Source organism: Apium graveolens, chromosome 8, assembly GCF_009905375.1.
Source record: "Apium graveolens cultivar Ventura chromosome 8, ASM990537v1, whole genome shotgun sequence".
NCBI lineage: Eukaryota > Viridiplantae > Streptophyta > Magnoliopsida > Apiales > Apiaceae > Apium > Apium graveolens.
In genome coordinates, this window is record NC_133654.1 from 29853634 (window position 1) to 29872050 (window position 18417).

Genomic DNA, 18417 nt, shown 5'->3' on the forward strand with positions numbered 1-18417 from the left:
AAGCATCATCAGGCCAGCCATCAGGGCTAATACTTTTGAGATCAAGTCAAGCACGATTTAGATGATACAGAACTCAGTTCAGTTTGGGGGTTCTCCTACTGAAGACCCCAACATGCACATCAGGGATTTCATCGAGATCTGCGATACGTTCAAATTTAATGATGTAACTGTAGATGCTATCAAGCTGTGACTCTTTCATTCTCTCTGAGGGACAAGGCTAAGTGCTGGTTACATTCTCTACCAGCAGGGTCTATCACCACTTGGAAAGATCTTGCTCAAAAGTTTCTCACTAAATTCTTCCCTATGGCGAAGACTGCTGCAATCAGGAATGCTCTTACTCAGTTTGCTCAGCAAACTGGAGAATCTCTGTGTGAGGCTTGGGATCGATATAAGGAGATGCTATGGAAGTGTCCACACCATGGCATGCCTGATTGGATGATTAGTAACTGTTTTTACAATGGATTGGGTGCTAATTCTAGACTCATGCTTGATGTAGCATCAGGAGGAGCCTTGTGGGCTAAAAGCTACGATAAAGCTTATGAACTTATTGAACTGATGGCTGCTAATGAGTACCAGAATCCTTCCCAGAGACTGACTCAGGGAAAGGTAGCAGGAATTCTGGATTTGGATGCAGCAACTGCTATAGGTGCCCAACTTAAGGCTTTGACTGATGAAGGTGGACACTTTGGCTAATTATGAAGTTAATCAAATCACTAGTGTCTGTGAGCTTTGTGTTGGTGCCCACGAGACTGATCATTGTGCAATTTCTAGTGAATCAGCTCAGTTCGTGAGCAACTTTCAGCGTTCGCAGCAACCTGTGCCAGCCACTTATCATCCCAACAACCGCAATCTTCCTAATTTCAGTTGGAGCAACACTCAGAATGCGGTTCAACAGCCTTATTAGCAGTATCCAGCGAAGCAGTACAACCCCCCTGGTTTTCAGTAACTGCAATATGCACCAAGATAACAACTCCAGCTATAACAAGCCAATGAAAAATCTGAATTAGAGGAGTTGAAACTTATGTGCAAGAGTCAAGCCATTTCTATCAGGACCTTGGAAAAACAAATTGGGAAAATTGTCAATGCCTTGCTTAATCGTCAGCCTGGTACACTATCTAGTGACACTGAAGTTCCAGGAAAGAGGGAAGCTAAGGAGTAGGTAAAGGCAATCACTTTAAGGTCTGGAAAGGTTGCGAATTCCGATCAAACTCAAGTGTTGATTGAAGAAGCGGAGGTTGAGAAAGAAGTAGAGTAATAGGAAGTAGAAGTGGAACCAAGGAAGACTACTGTTGAGCACACTCCTCATGAGGGTAATATAGGGGGGAAACAGATCTATCCTCTACCGCCTTTTTCTAAGAGGCTGCAAAAGAGAAAGCTGGACAAGCAATTTGAGAAGTTTCTGGAGGTGTTCAAGAAACTTCATATCAACATACCTTTAGCTGAGGCTCTTGAGCAGATGCCTAGTTATGCAAAGTTTATGAAAGGTATTCTCTCTCATAAAGTGAAGCTAGATGATTTAGAGATAGTCGCTCTTATGGAGGAATGCAGTGATGTGCTGCAATAGAAGTTGCCTTCGAAGCTTAAGGATCCAGGAAGCTTCACTATTCCGTGTACTATTGGAAAAGTGTCTTTTGACTGATGCTTATGTGACTTGGGAGCTAGAATCAATCTTATGACATTATCAATCTTCAAGCAGTTAGACTTACATGATCCAAAACCGACTTATATGACCTTGTAGTTAGCCGACCGTTCTATTACATATCCACGAGGTATTGTAGATGATGTCTTGGTCAAGGTTGATAAACTCATCTTCCTTGCTGATTTCGTAATTCTTAATTTCGAGGAGGATAAGAAGATTCCCATAATCTTGGGAAGACCTTTCTTGGCAACTGGCCGAACCTTGATAGATGTGCAGAAGGGTGAGCTTACAATGCGAGTACTGGATCAGGATGTAACTTTTAATATGTTCAATGCTATAAAATTCCATACGGAAAATGAGGAGTGCCTAAAGGTGGAATTGGTTGATTATGTGGTTACTTCGAAACTTGATCAATTGCTAAGGTCCGATGCCTAAGAGAAAGCCTTATTGGGAAATTCAGATAGTGAAGATGACGAAGGTGAAGAACAATTGCAGTATTTGAATGCTTCTCCCTGGAAGAGGAAGATAGATATGCCTTTTGAATATCTTGAATGGAGGAATTGAACAAAGCCCCTAAAAGCCTCAAGCCATCTATTGAGGAAGCTCCCACTCTTGAGCTTAAGCCTTTACCTGAGCATTTGAGGTATGCGTTTTTAGGTGATGCATCTACTTTGCATGTTATTATTGTATCTGACCTTTCAGGTAGTGATGAGGAAAATCTTCTGAGGTTTCCGAGAGAGTTCAAATCGACAATTGGCTGGACTATAGCAGATATAAAGGGAATCAGCCCTTCTTATTGCATGCATAAAATTCTACTAGAGGAAGGTAGGAAGCCTACGGTCGAGCAGCAAAGACGCCTTAATCCAATCATGAAGGAAGTAGTGAAGAAGGAAATTTTTAAGTGGCTAGATGCAGGAATCGTCTATTCTATTTCAGACAGTTCTTGGGTAAGCCCGATTCAATGTGTGCCAAAGAAAGGTGGTATTACTGTGGTAGCAAATGAGAAGAATGAGCTCATTCCTACTAGAACAGTCACGGGGTGGAGAGTATGCATGGACTATAGGAAGCTGAACAAGGCTACAAGGAAGGATCACTTCCCTCTTCCTTTCATTGATCAGATGCTTGATAGATTGGCCGGGCATAATTACTATTGTCTTCCGGATGGCTATTCGGGTTACAATCAGATTTGTATCGCTCCAGAAGATCAGGAGAAAACTATATTCACTTGTCCATTTGGTACTTTCGCTTTCAGACGCATTTCTTTTGGTCAGTGTGGTGCACCAGCCATATTTCAGAGATGTATGATGGCCATCTTTCTGATATGATTGGCCAGAATGTGGAGGTGTTCATGGACGACTTTTCTGTATTTGGCGATTCTTTTGATGAATGCTTGCAAAATGTTGGACACATTCTCAAAAGGTGTGTTGAGACCAATTTGGTTCTCAATTGGGAGAAATGTCACTTTATGGAGCGTCAGGGCATTATTCTCGGGCACAAGGTTTCTAGTAAAGGTCTAGAGGTGGACAAGGCCAAGGTGGGGGTCATTGAGAATTTTCCTCCACCTATTTCTGTTAAGGGAATTCGCAGTTTTCTTGGTCATGCGGGTTTCTATAGGCGTTTCATCAAAGACTTCTCTAAGATTTCAAAGCCATTGTGCAGTTTGCTAGAGAACGATGTCCCTTTCAAGTTTGATAACGAGTGTCTTGCATCTTTTGAGACTTTGAAGAAGAGTTTAATCACGGCACCGTTCATAACTGCACCTGATTGGAATGAACCTTTTGAGATGATGTGCGATGCAAGTGACTATGCAGTTGGAGCAGTTCTTGGACAGAGGAAAAACAACATATTCCATGTGGTCTACTATGCTTGTAAGACTCTTAATGGTGCTCAACTAAATTATACTACTACGGAGAAAGAGCTTTTGGCTATTGTCTATGGTTTTGAGAAATTTTGATCTTATCTACTTGGGACTAAGGTGACAGTTTTCACTAATCATGCTGCAATTCGATATCTCATCTCAAAGAAGGACTCGAAGCCTAGATTGATTAAAAGGGTTCTTTTGCTTCAAGAATTTGAACTAGAGATCAAGGACATAAAGGGGACTAAAAATCAAGTCGTTGATCATCTCTCGCGCTTAGAAAATCCTAATGCTACTTCATTGGATAAAACATTGATAAATGAGTCTTTTCCCGACGAGCAGTTGTTTGGAGTGCAAGAAGAAGAACCGTGGTTTGTAGACATTGTGAACTACCTGGTGAGTAATATCATGCCTCCCGATTTATCTTCTGCTCAACGGAAGAAGTTTCTACATGAATTAAAGTGGTATATATGGGATGAGCCATTTCTTTTTTGACAAGGAGCTGACCAAATCATCAGGAGATATATTCCTTACAACGAAACTGGGGGGATCTTGAGAGATTGCCACTCAACGGCTTATGGAGGACATTATGGTGGAGAAAAGACAGCAGCTCGTGTTCTTCAAGCAGGATTCTTTTGGACGACATTATTTAAATATGCTCACCAGTTCGTCTTGAAATGTGATCGATGTCAACGTGTGGGTAATATGTCCAAAAGGGATGAGATGCCTCTTAATGTGCTTCTCGAGGTTGAAGTGTTCGATGTTTGGGAAATTGACTTCATGGGGCCATTTGTCTCATCTTGTAACAATCAGTATATCTTGTTGGCGGTTGATTATGTGTCGAAATGGGTGGAAGTTAAAGCGTTGCCAAAAAATGATGCGAAAGTGGTGCTTAATTTTCTTCATAAGCAGATATTCACAAGGTTTGGAACTCCAAGAGTCATAATCAGTGATGAGGGGTCGCATTTTTGCAATCTCAAGTTTACTGCTATGATGAGAAGGTATAATGTGAATCATCGCATTGCCACGGCTTATCATCCTCAGACAAATGGCCAAGCTGAGGTGTCTAACAGAGAGATCAAGCGCATTTTAGAGAAAGTTGTGTGCCTGTCAAGGAAAGATTGGTCTTTGAAGCTTGATGAAGCTGTTTGGGGCATATAGAACAGTATATAAGACTCCATTAGGAATGTCACCATTTCAGTTAGTTTACGGTAAGGGGTGTCATTTGCCTGTGGAGCTCGAGTATAAGGCATATTGGGCTTTGAAGAAATTGAATCTTGACTTGGATGCGGCTGAAAAGATGAGGATGCTTCAATTGAATGAACTCGATGAGTTTCGACTTCAAGCTTATGAAAACAATAAATTGTACAAGAAAAAAGTCAAGAGGTGGCACGATCGAGGTCTAGTACTCAAATCATTTGTGTCGGGGCAACAAGTTCTATTGTTCAACTCTCATCTCCGTCTTTTTCCTAGGAAGTTGAAGTCAAGGTGGTCAGGGCCCTTTATAATTAAAACTGTGTTTCCACATGGAGCAAGAGAAATTTTTGAGAATGATTCGGGCCAGGCATTTAAGGTAAATGGTCAGAGGTTGAAGCATTACTATGGTGACATAAAAAACCGTGAGGTGGTTAGTGCCGTTCTATTGTCCGTTTGAACTCAAGGTTCTACGTCGAGCTAGAGACGTAAAAGAAGCGCTTCTTGGGAGGCAACCCAAGTTTGTTATATATTATTATGTAGAGGAAGCAAGAAGAAAGGAGAAAATCATAAAAAAATCAGAAAAAGAAAAAAAATCAGGGTTCACTTCAGAAGCTTGGCGCGCCCGCGCTGTCCTAGTGCGTAGCCGCGCTGATTTCACAGAAATATGGCGCGCCCGCGCTGTTACAGCGCGCGGCCGCGCCGATTTGGCAGAAGTAGCGTGCGCCCGCGCTGTCTCACCGTGCGGTCGCGCCGTGTCCCGGCTCAAAAAAAAATAAAAGGCAGTTAAGGGGGAAAAAGGGAATTTTGTTCCAAAATTAATTCCCAACCGAATTTTACTCCCTCACATCCCATAATTCCCTCTCCAAATCAAACCCATTACTCCCATTATGCCCATAATCAAATCCCACTTATATTCTATATATAATTCTCTTTTCACCACCTATATATACATACACCTCATACACAAACTTCTTCACCAATTCACAAGTTCTCTCTCAAACACAACTCTTATTCTCTCTACTCACTCCTAATGGCACCCAAGAGACAAAGAACACAAGTCGACAGCAGCACCACCGATTCATCAAGTATGAGTGGTGTAAGGTCAAGGTTCTCTACTCCTGAGGCTGAAGTGGAGTATACTAGGCTTCTTTCAAAGCCAATCATCAAGGAATGAGGTTTTATGCCATCAGGGAAGGATGGTCAACTGTTGGAGATGATTCTTGAGATGGGCTGGGTTTCTATTTACGAGGCACCCGCTATTGTGCCCATGAGTGTTGTTCACGAGTTCTATGTGAACGCCAAGGCCGAGAAGAATGATTTCACGGTGGTTCGAGGAAGGACGGTGGAGTATAGTGCAGAGGCTATCAGGACTGTGATTGAGCATCCGGGAGGAAGCCCGGGCAGGACACCTGGAACGATAAGACTCCGGAGGATTTTGATCTGAACCTTATTGTTTCTACTCTGTGCTGGCCCGATACTCACTGGAAGATTAAGAGGGGCACGACCAAGTATTCTACGTTACCGGCTTCCGGAATGAACAGGTTTTCCCGTGCATGGAACGCTTTTATTTGTGCTAACATCATGCCATCTTCGCATGTGCATGAGATTACTATGGAGCGTGCATGGTTGTTATGGGGCATTCTTCAGGGCGATTATATAGATTTGGGGATGGTGATTTATTAGGGAATTCTGAATTTCTTGAGGGAGAGTACTATGGGGTCTATTCCATATGCGTCCATGGTGACGAAGTTGTGTGTGGCAGTTGGTGTTCATTGGCCGCACACGAGCAGTTGCAGAACCCGAGTGCTCCTATTGACAGCACTACTTAGGCTACGATACAAGAATGGGATGGAGGCAAGCCCGATCTGAAGGGGCTTGGTTATACTTTTGACCACTTACCTGGTGGGAGGTCAGCTGCTGGGGCCACTCAGGCGAGTAGGACTGTATGGAGATCTCAGCTAGGAGATGAGGCAGGGCCATCGCAGCAGGCATATGAGGAGGAGGAAGGAGCTGATATGGGAGCTGGCATGAGCATGACGCAGTACAGGCGTCTAGCACGGAGGATGGATGCAATGCATGAGATCCATAACAGGTTCGCACGTGATCTTACCCAGGCACTTGGGACAGCTTTTAGAGCCACCGGTGTTGATATCCAGTGGCCAGTTTTTGGTAAGGATTCCGTGTATCCACCTCCAGACACACCTGACACTCCACCCGTTGAGGGTGAGGAGCCTGATTCTGATTAGGTATGCCTGAATTCCTTACTATTACCTTCACTGAGGACAGTGAATATTTTAAGTTTGGGGGTAGTAGTTGAAGGAATATGTTTTTGTGTGGGTCTCATATAGTTGCATGTTCATGATAGTTTAGTTCATATAGTTTGCATATTTTTCCATATAGTTTTTTTTTATTTTTTTATTTTTTATAGTTCTATGTTATTTTGTTCATATAGTTTCATGCATTTGCATTATAATATAGTCCCTTAGATAATTTTTCCAGTTGACTTGTGATATTGATGCTAGTGTAGTGATGTCGTGTTTAGAAATGTTAAGTCATATTAAGTTGATTTGCATGCTAGAGACACTTGTATTTCACTAAGTCTTATAGGTTGCTAGAGTGCTAGATCATAGTCATGGTTTGTTGGTTTGTCAAGGTGTAATCGCTTGTTTATATTTAGAATTTAGGATATTCTCTTAATAATAAAAGACATGGATATTTAAAATTGGAGAAAATTGGATTTCATTGTTAGTTGTGTGGCTATGTGTCAAATGGCTAGTAGCCGGCTCATATTTATATGAGTAGTCTAGGGTTGAATGATATGGAGCGAAACGTACTCATTCAGAAATTCGTTGGAAAAAAAAGAAAAAAAAGGAAGAAGAAAAAAGAGAATAAGTGTTATGTATAATTGATCACGAGTGGGCTCTTTAGTAATCGAGTCATTAAGTTCTTAGGGGACTTTGTGCCTAGTGACCTAAGGCTTTTATAGTCTGGGATCCGCTAACCTAACACTCGCTACATGGGTACTATTGTATAAGTCTTTTGTGGACCTCACTTATTGCACGATCAAATAAGCATACTTGTGTTGTTTTGTTGTGAATAAAAGCATGAATCCGTATAAAACTCCAATATAGAATCGAAGTGTTATAAATTATTTTGAGTCTAGCTTTTATTTAATTTATAAACTTGTGATTTTTTTGATAAGTAGTGAGTCATGATTGTCGATCTAGTTGCGATAGTATATCTGTAAGCATATGTACACACGCACGTCTCTAATTTGTAAGTTGATTTGTATGATTTAATTGATCTTTATGTGAGTAGCTGCAATTGTTGATATGTTGCTTGTTGAGTGGTTGAGTTATTCTATTGGGATCGTTGCATTCATATAGTTGCATCCATGCATTTTTGTTTCTTGTTCTTTGAGTCTGTTTATGCTTGAGGACAAGCATCGATTCAAGTTTGGGGGTATTTTGAGTGGCATTTATGACACTTTATTATGCTCTAATAAGCTTTGAATTGATGCATTTGTACTCAAGTTGTTAAGTGTTTTAATGTATTTTCTAGTGTTTTTGCATTTCAGGCAATATCTAGGTAATCAGGTGTAACACCCCCAAATCCGGGGTCGGGGATCCGGGTTGTCACGAGTTCCATTTCCCTTAATAACACCCAATCTTAATAATTAATCAACTACTCTGTAATGTGACCCCACAATAAACACACACACCACAAGTTATAGTCTCAGAGATGAACATCCAAAAATAATCACAAGTCATTTTATTTCACAATTATCTGCCAGTACACCTTAAAAGGTTTTCTGAATAAAGTTACATTTTCTTTTCCATTATTACAATTCATAAATATACATAAATCTGGTACATCGAAAGTTGAAAGCCTAGCCTATTGGTAGTTCCTACCTCAGCTACAGCGACATCAACGCCTATAGGAAACTGCGGAACGTTTCCTATCCGCTCGCGAATCGGGAGCTTGGTCCTGTTCATCTTTTCTATCTGTTGTTGTGTGATGAAAGAAGAAAGCAAGGGTGAGCAGCAAGCCCACCAAAATAATATGTATAATGATTAACAATATATGAGCCTTCTCATAGTACTCATGAAAGTCTTGGTCAAAAGAAATGAACCAAGTTGATATCTTAATGCGATGAAGTCGCAAAATATTCAGTATATATATATACATATATACTTTTCAAAATATTGGAAGTCCTCTTCCATGCATAATATACACAGAGTTCCAGTGTATAACTGTATAAAAATATCGTTGCAAGGTGATCTCATATATCTAACCTTGTCTCAACGTTTTTCTGAAAATCTTTGTCATTCATAAGACAATCATTAACTAGATATAAGTTTAAAAGATGAAGTTACAAGATACTCCAATATACTTATATCTTTTCCAAATACTACTTGAACTACTACCGTTCAATGTATAAATAGTTCATCCCATAGATTAAGCTACAAGACAAAACTTGTATAGAATCAATCTTTAAAATATCATCAAAATAAAATGAAGTTATGAGATACTTCATTTGATGCAAACATCATTTTGAAAACTTGACCCTGCCAACACTCAACAATTGCCCAACCGTAGCCTTTCTATCGAAGTGCTCTGGGTAGTGTTGCAGAAATATCCAATTGGATGATGAACTCATTACGGGAGTTTGCCGCGCCAGGAAGACCACTTACGATGATCAGTCGTAGTAGTACAACCCCACCATTTTCTACATGTAGAGGAGAACCTGTCGGATTTACTTGTCAACCGAACACTGAACTCCTAAGGAATGGACCGCCTTAGCGGAACTTCCAGGCCATTTGGGCCAATATAATAAGTCTGGGCCGGCGCTACTCGGCCACTTACGCCACTCCTAGTTCAGATGAAATCCATGACTCTGAAACGTAAAGCTCGTCCCCACTTTCCCCAAGTAGAACTTGTTGATACGGCTCCATCAAGAAGTCGTATCTAGTTGGAAAGGAAAACTCACCGATATTTCCCAGGCGATGCCTGTTAATGGATTAACTTGTTCCAAGAATTTTACTTCCCGAGTGTTGGGTAAGTAATCAAAATTCTTTTATCGAGATAGCAACCTTGTTGCGAATATAAAACACACCACAGAGCCGGATCCCTCAGGTTTTGAGCGAGTATTTAAATCCCCTTTTTTTTAAAAGGAAGATCTTAAATATAAAAATGAGTTTTGGGATCCGCTCTAACTTTTGAAAATCATTTTAAAGACTGGAAAACACTTTAAAGAGTGTTTGGAATGATGCTGATTTAATGAAGTAAATCAGTCTCAATATAAAAGAAATAACTGAATATTATTATTTAAATAATATTCCCATAAAAAAAATCTTTATAAAATAATTGAAGTAGAAGTTTTAAAACTCTTACTTGAATGAAAATTAAATAATCAAAGATATACTTTATACAAAAGTACTATCTTTATTTGAATAATCGAAAATAAGTTTGATTATCGAAACATTATTCTTTAATAAATTAAAGAATATTATTAAATAATAAGCGGAGTCATAATACCTCGAATGAATATTATAAATAATATTCATTAAATAAAATAACTGAGCCATACATCCTCAAATGAATATTCAAGTAATATTCAATAAATAATATAAAGGAGTCATAAGTCCTCGAATAAATATTCAAGATAATATTCATTAATAAAATAAAGATAAAGTTATCGAATAAACCTTATTCGATTAATAGTTTTGAAAACTATGACCGTATATATATAAAAATATATATATATTATACTCAGGAACATCGACTCCCGGTTTAGAAATATGTTCACCTTTTATCCCCTTTACTAAGGGTAAACTCAAATACCGCTTATCTCTAGCATAGGTATTATGCAACTATAAGCATTTGAACTAACAGATATATAAACTAAGAATATAAATCAGGCATGCATATATACCATATCACATGCTACAATATATCGCAAGAATTTGCTAATAACAAATATGCATTTATCACAAGATCATGCATATACATATGTATACATCACAACAACAGTATAACGGATAGAAAACTTGCCTGAGCGACTGGGGGTGATAAAAGGCTCGGGACGAGTCTGGTAACCTATAAACAACAAGTAAGTTGGAATTAAACCAAAGTCACTTGTAAATCTATACTTTAACTAACTTAGACTCTAACGCTTGTTTTGCGCTTACTGATTCTCTTAAGTTGCTCGAGTACCCTCGGCTCCATCATTTTTAATAATTTACCATTACGAGTTTTAAGGCGATTCCTTCGCGAGTGTCTTACCAACTGCCTAACATACTTAACATAATTGTTTCATACATTAATTAACCCTTTAAGATCTTTAACCTATGTTTCAAAGTAAGGCGAGGGGAAATGTTTTGTTCGCGAAACGCCGTTACTTAAAACGGTCGTTTCTCCTAAACCGTACATCGGAACCAAACGAACTACATATCAAAACGAAGCACGTAACATGAACTATCTAAACATGGCAATGGTCAAAATCTAGCAGGGGGTTCTCGGGTCCTAATGTTATGAACAAAAGCAGTCTAAAGTAAATCGGACATTACGACGGCTATATTTACGCGATTTCCCAATTTTATACCCTTCCAATTCAACCCATAATCAAGCCACAATCACATCCCAATCCAAACTCCATCCATACCACATCCTAACAGCCCCAATCAATTCAATATTAACATTTATACTTATGCTTAAGCTTGAATTTAACTATACTTAAGTTCTTTTAACCAAAACAACAAGATTCACCATCCATTTCACTACCACTCCAACCCAAATTCTTAACCAACAAGCATTAAGCTACTATATCACCATAACAACTAGAATCATCCTATTTAACAAAGTAAAGCTAGGGTTTGGAGATGATATACCTTCCTTGAAGTGGTGTGAGTAGCTAGGAAGCCTTAAGAAGTCTTGAGATGACTTAGGGATGCTTGGATCTTAAAGGAAAAACAAGAAAATCAAGTTAAAATTCTTGAAGTCACTATTCATTGTCTTCTTCATTGATTTCTTAAAGAAGATTGTGAATGATTTGGAGGCTTAAACTCATAGAATAGCCATAACTATACATAAGGAATACTAGGGAATTATCTTACCAATTTAGGAAGCCTTGAACTTGAATTTTGAAAATTGTTTTCTTTGAAAATGGCAAAAGCCGAGAGAAAAGGGAGGATGAAGGAGAATTTTGTGTTTTTGTTTTGATGAAAATGAATATTTGCTTGGTTGGTTGAATTAGTTTTGTTTTGTTTTAGGTCAATTACCCATTTACCCTTGATTTTGTGTGGTTAATATTCCACCACATTTCCTTCCCTCTTATGTCATGCTTGCATCACTTTGTGATGTCATCACCCCTCCTTTGTCCTCTTTCTATTGGTTGGATGACACTATCCTCTCTTATCCCTTTGATTAACTTCCTAATTGTTTGCCTAATGACCGCTGATCTGTTATACGGTTCGCTTAACTTTCGTTTTCGTTTATCGTTTGAGGGATCATACTCGGGATCTTATTACTTAGGTTCCCTTAACCTTTCTCAATATATTATATTCCTTTTATGATCCTCTCTTATAATCCTTTAATTTAAATCCTTTTTATCCTGTTACCTTTTACTCAATTCTTTCCATATCTAGTGGATTTCCAGGAAAAACCAAAGTGTTCGGAATTGGATTCTGACGATCTTTACCTACACTTATATACCATATAGAGTACTAATAAAATCTCAGAATATCCATAACAGAACCCCTACATAGTGTGGCATGAAAAGTTTTCTCATTCAGCTAAAATACTATTCATAAGGGTTACAAAAAGTTCAAAATTTTGGGGTTATTACATCAGGTGAATTAGCATTATTTTGGTGCTAATTTGGTGTCAAGGTGGTGTTGGAATAAAAACTCGTGGAAATCCGGCTCGAAGCAACAAGGAAAAAGATGAAATCTGAGTTTTTCCCAGAAGGATGGCGCGCCTGCGCTGTGATAGTGCGCGGCCGCGCCAGGGTTTCAAAATAACAGCGTGCCCGCGCTTTGTTAGCACGCAGTCGCACCAGTGCGAAAGTTTTGAATCCTGATTCTAATGCAATTCTAATTGGGATACTTCCAGAATGATTAGGGCTGCTATAAATATTCAAATAAGAACGTTTTCATAAGAGAGACGTACCAGTGCGCAAGGATAGCCGTAAGAAGACCGTATTAGCACAATTCAACGAAGAAGATCTTGTTTTTACTTGTGAATCTTTGTTTTAAGTTGTAACTTGAATGCTAGTTTTCTTACTTGTAAATCTTTACTCTTGTTTTGTACTTGGTTTTATTTATTCATTATAAAGACTATGTTTATTATACCATGCTTTCATCGGAACCCACGCTGATGATGTGTCCGATTATGGGCTAATCGTTATCGTGGGGTTCTAGCGGATTTATTTATGGATTTCTTTAGTTAAATTGTTTCGATGCCTTAGTGTGTGGTGATTGTATGATAACCTAGCTAGGTTGTTAGTACATATTCTAGAAACTACGGTTACATATACCTCTCAATAAACTTAAAATTTTGTGCAGGGACTTGCAGGGAATAGGACTGGAGGGTCCAATTCCATTGAGCATCTCCCGTCTGAGAAATCTAATAAAACTGTAAGAACTGCTCAAATATCTAACCAATGTTTAATACCTTCATGACTTTCTATCATTGTAGTTGATTTTTGGTTTGGACTTTTGAGATCAGTTGATTACTTCTGTGCTTTCTATTGATAGGAAGATATCTGATCTGACCAGAAGAAATTTGACTATCCCAGATTTAAAAGATATGCAATCCTTGCATGTGCTGTATGTCGTACATAAATTTTGTCTGATGCAGATGTGTTTCCCTGAAAAAATTAGTTAACATTTCTTTCTTTTGCAGGATATTAAGAAATTGCTTGATCAATGGTGCACTTCCAGAATACTTTGGAGTACTTGGTCAACTAAAAACCCTGTAAGCTAACTTTTATTATTGCTCAATCCGGTACTAATTTCTGGTAATGGAGTTCCTCACAATGTATGTCTGTGCATGCGCGTGTGAGGGATTACAATGTACTATATATGTTTTCACAGATGCATTAGTCGATACAAGCACACAACAGAGACCTGTATTTTTAAGTATTACTATGTAGAATTCATTAGCACATTCAGAGACTCTCCTTATAATAATTTAGTTACACTGTTCTGTCTATGCATATAAAGAAGAACATTATAAATTATGAGGGTACTTCTGGATTTTCAAAAGTATTGTTCTACTTTTACAGTTAGGTCCTAAAAATTAGCTTTATATGCTTGTGTAGCGTGTGATGTGCCATGTTGAATGCAAAAACCTGCAGAAACATGTATGCTAGGAAATATATCAAAATTTTATCATTTTGAGTTTTATTTTATTTGTTTGCAGAGATCTGAGCTTTAATCGGTTGACTGGCCAAATACCAGATTTAATGGCGCTCTTAAACGACCTTAGTATACAATATATGTATGTGAATTTGTTTCAAATACTTCTTATAAGAAATTATTACCTTACAGGAACACATGCAACTAACTCGGATAGCTGGACTTGCATAATTTATCTTCTTTCCTATACCTGTTTACTTTAGCCTCTATGTAATTTACAAAATAATGTACTCAGAAGTGTGACACCAACTTATAATCGAATGTAGGTATCTGAATCACAATTCATTGACTGGAGAGATACCAAGTTGGATTTCTGGCAGCAAAGAAAATTTGTTAGTTCTTTACACAGCTTTCAGTTCAATATATCATCTTGATTTAGAGAAACCACATGCCAGGATGGATAATTATTAAGTTCCATGTTTATCGTATTCACAAATTTCATAATTGTATTGGCTGCAGTGATGTATCTTACAACAATTTTTCACGGACAGCTGAATATAACTGCCAGCCATCTAATGTGTAGGTTTTTTCCTGCTTCATATACTCTATAAACTAAATATCAATATTTCTTTAAATTCCTTTTGTATCTTTTACAGGAATCTTGTATCCAGCATGTCATCTTCAAATAACAATTCGTAAGTTTCTATAGATATGATATCTACTAGTTTTTTATAAGCACGCCATGAACTAGCTTAGTTTATTTTGTAGAGATGCTTGGTGCTTAAAGAAAGATCTTCCCTGCTCCCGAAAACCTCAATGTAAGTGCAACAACAATCTTACTCTTCAACTATGATGTCAAGTTGCTTCCAAATCAAGATCACCTCCATATTCTGAGACAAAGAGCTATTGTGAAACCCGCAGATTACTCACTTTTATCAACTGTGGAGGGACTACAACGGAGTGGGAGTCATGGACTGGATATAGCTGCTCTATTACAAAGTCCTCAAGCATCAAAGTAAAGTTGTTGCAAAACCAGCTTACTAGTGCGCACAACTTTGTATCATAACAGGGGGAACTAGTGTGACTCTTGATTTGGTTGATCTGATCTTGCTGAAAATCTTGTAAATATTTCATCAAATAATCTTTGTAGTTTGCACTGGCAATGTAGAATTTCAAATATATATTAATTCTCAGATCTTCCAATTGCAGCATTTAACTTCAAAAATAAAAATAGTGCTGAAATACTGAGATGCAAACACGTATTTTAATGAATTAATACTGATGTCAAAAAATAATTGTACATCACTTTTAATGAATAAATACTGATATCTCAAAAATAATTATACATCACTTTTAAAGAAGAAAAACTGATGTCAAAAAAGTTAATGTACATCATTTTTGATAAAAAAACTGATGTCAAAGATAGACATATTCAAGTGTAAATTGAACATAGACATCACTTTGTTTGGCATATAATTGATGTTTATGTGCAACTATAGACATCGCATTTTACTGAATAAATCGATGTTTAATATCTGATTTTACATCACCTAAAAGAAAATATATGATGTCTATGTGGTAAAAAACATAGCTCATTATATGTTTAATCTGTTGTAATAAGTGTAATTTATTTATTAAATTATTTATTTCTAACATTTTTTGTAAAAAAACAATGCATGGACATCAGTTTTTTTTCCAGAAACGATGTCTAAGCTAGTAAAGACATCGGGTTATGGCCGATGTCTAGAATAGACATCACCGACATCAACATCGGTTGCCAAACAGCATAGACATCGGCCAAAAACCGATGTCTATGGACTTTTTTCTTGTAGTGTAGTATTGGTTGTGCTTATTCGTCTTATAAGAGTCGCGAACTTATAAGATAGCGTGTTAATTCTTAATAAAGCGACAGTGAATTTAATGATTCAGAACTTGCCATGCTAGCATAGGTTCATGTGTTATTGTTATGCATGATTCATAGGTAATTTTAACCATCTTACTTGCCCTGTGTAATCACGATAGATAACTTGTGCTTAAACCGTTATGTTGTCAAATACTATAGACATATAGGGTCTCAATATAATTGGTATCTATTCAGCTTCTATCTTTTTTGTGGATGTCTGGTAGTATGGTACTCATGCAACGAAAGTTGGCGTTTATCAGTTTCGTGTTGTCTGATTAGTGTCATCACCATTGCATGCTAAGTTTAAGAAGAATAAGGCTATTGAATGAAGTATTTAATGAAGAGTTTGTCATATATATTAATTCAACCAACCTTATTCCCTTAGTTATAATTGTTAGCTTAATTCTTAGTTATAAACAACCCAAATTCTTATCATCTTAGCATTGAATAATAACCATAAATTGTTGCTTAAGTGCAGGAATTAAATAGTTAACCAACGCCAGTCTATGTGGGAACGAACTAGAAATAATTCTATATTACTTGCGAACGCGTATACTTGCGTGAATTATTAGCGCGTGTTTAGCGACTAACATAGTCAGTGTACGTTTAAAACGAAACGATTAAACTTAATCTGTAGAATGTCGTTAGTATGTTTACAAAGAAAAAGTTAAAAATTAACATATATGTTGAATATAGTGTTGGCCAAAATTTTTGAATTTTATTTAAATAAACTATATGTACTGGTCTATATTATTATTGAGTTCACGACTAACTTACAATTAACTTATTCAATTTTAAAAAATAAAAATGCATAACTAAAGTCAGAATGACTTGCAATCATAATATACAATAATGTAAAATTTACATTCCCATTGAATTAAAAGTTAATTTTAATGAAAAATGTTACTTTTTGAAATTTAAAGTATGTATGTATGGGAAAATACTAATTTTTTATTTACACTACTGTTAACAAAGTAAGAATAAGTTATGTGTGTGTGTTAGCACGTAAATTATCGTATGTTACATTATTAAGTAAATTATGACGGTTTCAATTATTTATATGTTAAATATCTAATTTATGTACATATATAATTATTATTAACATCTAATGAGCCAATTGATTACTTAAATAACATGCATTTATATATATTCAAAAATAAAAATTATGTAATAAATAAATTGCTATAATTTATATATGGTATTCACATTATCACTGACAAACAATCCATATCTATTTTTTACGCAATCGAGTATCAATCATGGTTGTTGCATAAAAATAAATTATGTATTTTTAAAACTTATTAGTGCATATAATAGGCTCTCAAACCGGAGATTCGTGCTATATCCTGACTGATCAGCAGGTTATAGTGCATATGTTGGTTCTTGTATCCAGTCTCGTTCATTTGGTACTCGCCAGTAATGGAATTCATTGTTCCTTACAAAACATATGGTTGTTCAAACCAACAGATTACCGGTTCATTTATCCTTCTCTCTCTACACTATATATATATATATATTGTTGCAGGCTTGTTGAGCAATTTTGGCTCACCCATATTATTGTTGTTCACCTTGTTTTTCAGTTAAGGTTGAAAATGAAACTCATCTGAACCCGAATAGTCAAGAAGCAGGTCAAGCTGCGGGACCCTCGAATTCCAAGAGTGTTTGTCCCTATCTCAGAAGAGAGTTTTGAAATGCCAGAGCATGTGTAACAGGATAAGTGGTAGTTGTAATTTGAATAAAAGATGTTTAGTTTAAAATTTGAATAGGAAACTGGTTTGTAATAAAGAGAGTTTGTAAGACAGTTTATTTAGAATTATTGTAATAAAGTTGGTGTGTCGTTCTTGTTTTTCAATCCTTAACCTTGAAAAGATCTGAGTAGTAGTAGTAGTAAGGGGTAATTATATATTTATATTATAATTGTGCAGGTTCAGTAAGGTAGTTAGTGTTCGTAATACCCCAGATCTATACCCCGGATTTGGAGGGTGTTATAGTTGGCATCAAAGCCTAGGTTTTGGCCCTTGAAAACAAGAACATTAGAGTTAAGATAAGATAGGAAGACCACATAAGATAGGAATAATGGTATTAGGGTTTTATTAGTTTCTTAGATTAGGGAATTGTAAGTTTTAGGAATGGGAAATGACCTTTTTCATGTGTTATGATTATTGTGTCAGATGGCATCCTCAGGATCTTCGTTAGAGAGGACAAAGTAGACCCGTATTGCCACCAGGGTCAGTACAGGTATTTCCATCACTGCCACCACCACCACCAGTACCTCAGGGATTAGCACCACCAGCTCCGGAGCAGTTGCCAGTTCCACCAGTACTAGAGGTACCTGACTTTATTGACTATTTCCCCTATTTTAAGCCAGAGATACCTCAGTTATTGCCGCTAGAGTTTTTGATATTTGATATACCTGATATGGTTGACTTTCCTCAGTGGGATGAGTTAGAGCCCCGAATAT

General features: G+C 37.2%; 1 long non-coding RNA gene and 1 other non-coding gene across 2 annotated transcripts; one reads left to right on the top strand and one right to left on the bottom strand.

Moving 5' to 3' along the window:
* Window positions 1–318: 318 nt before the first annotated feature.
* LOC141682228 (small nucleolar RNA R71) lies at window positions 319–425 on the bottom strand. Its single transcript, XR_012559629.1, has one exon. It is a non-coding gene; the product is annotated as a small nucleolar RNA R71 (small nucleolar RNA).
* A 13051-nt stretch (window positions 426–13476) lies between these two features.
* Window positions 13477–14328, top strand: LOC141677525 (uncharacterized). Its single transcript, XR_012557450.1, has 3 exons — window positions 13477–13522; window positions 13599–13670; window positions 14246–14328. It is a non-coding gene; the product is annotated as an uncharacterized LOC141677525 (long non-coding RNA).
* Window positions 14329–18417: the final 4089 nt, after the last annotated feature.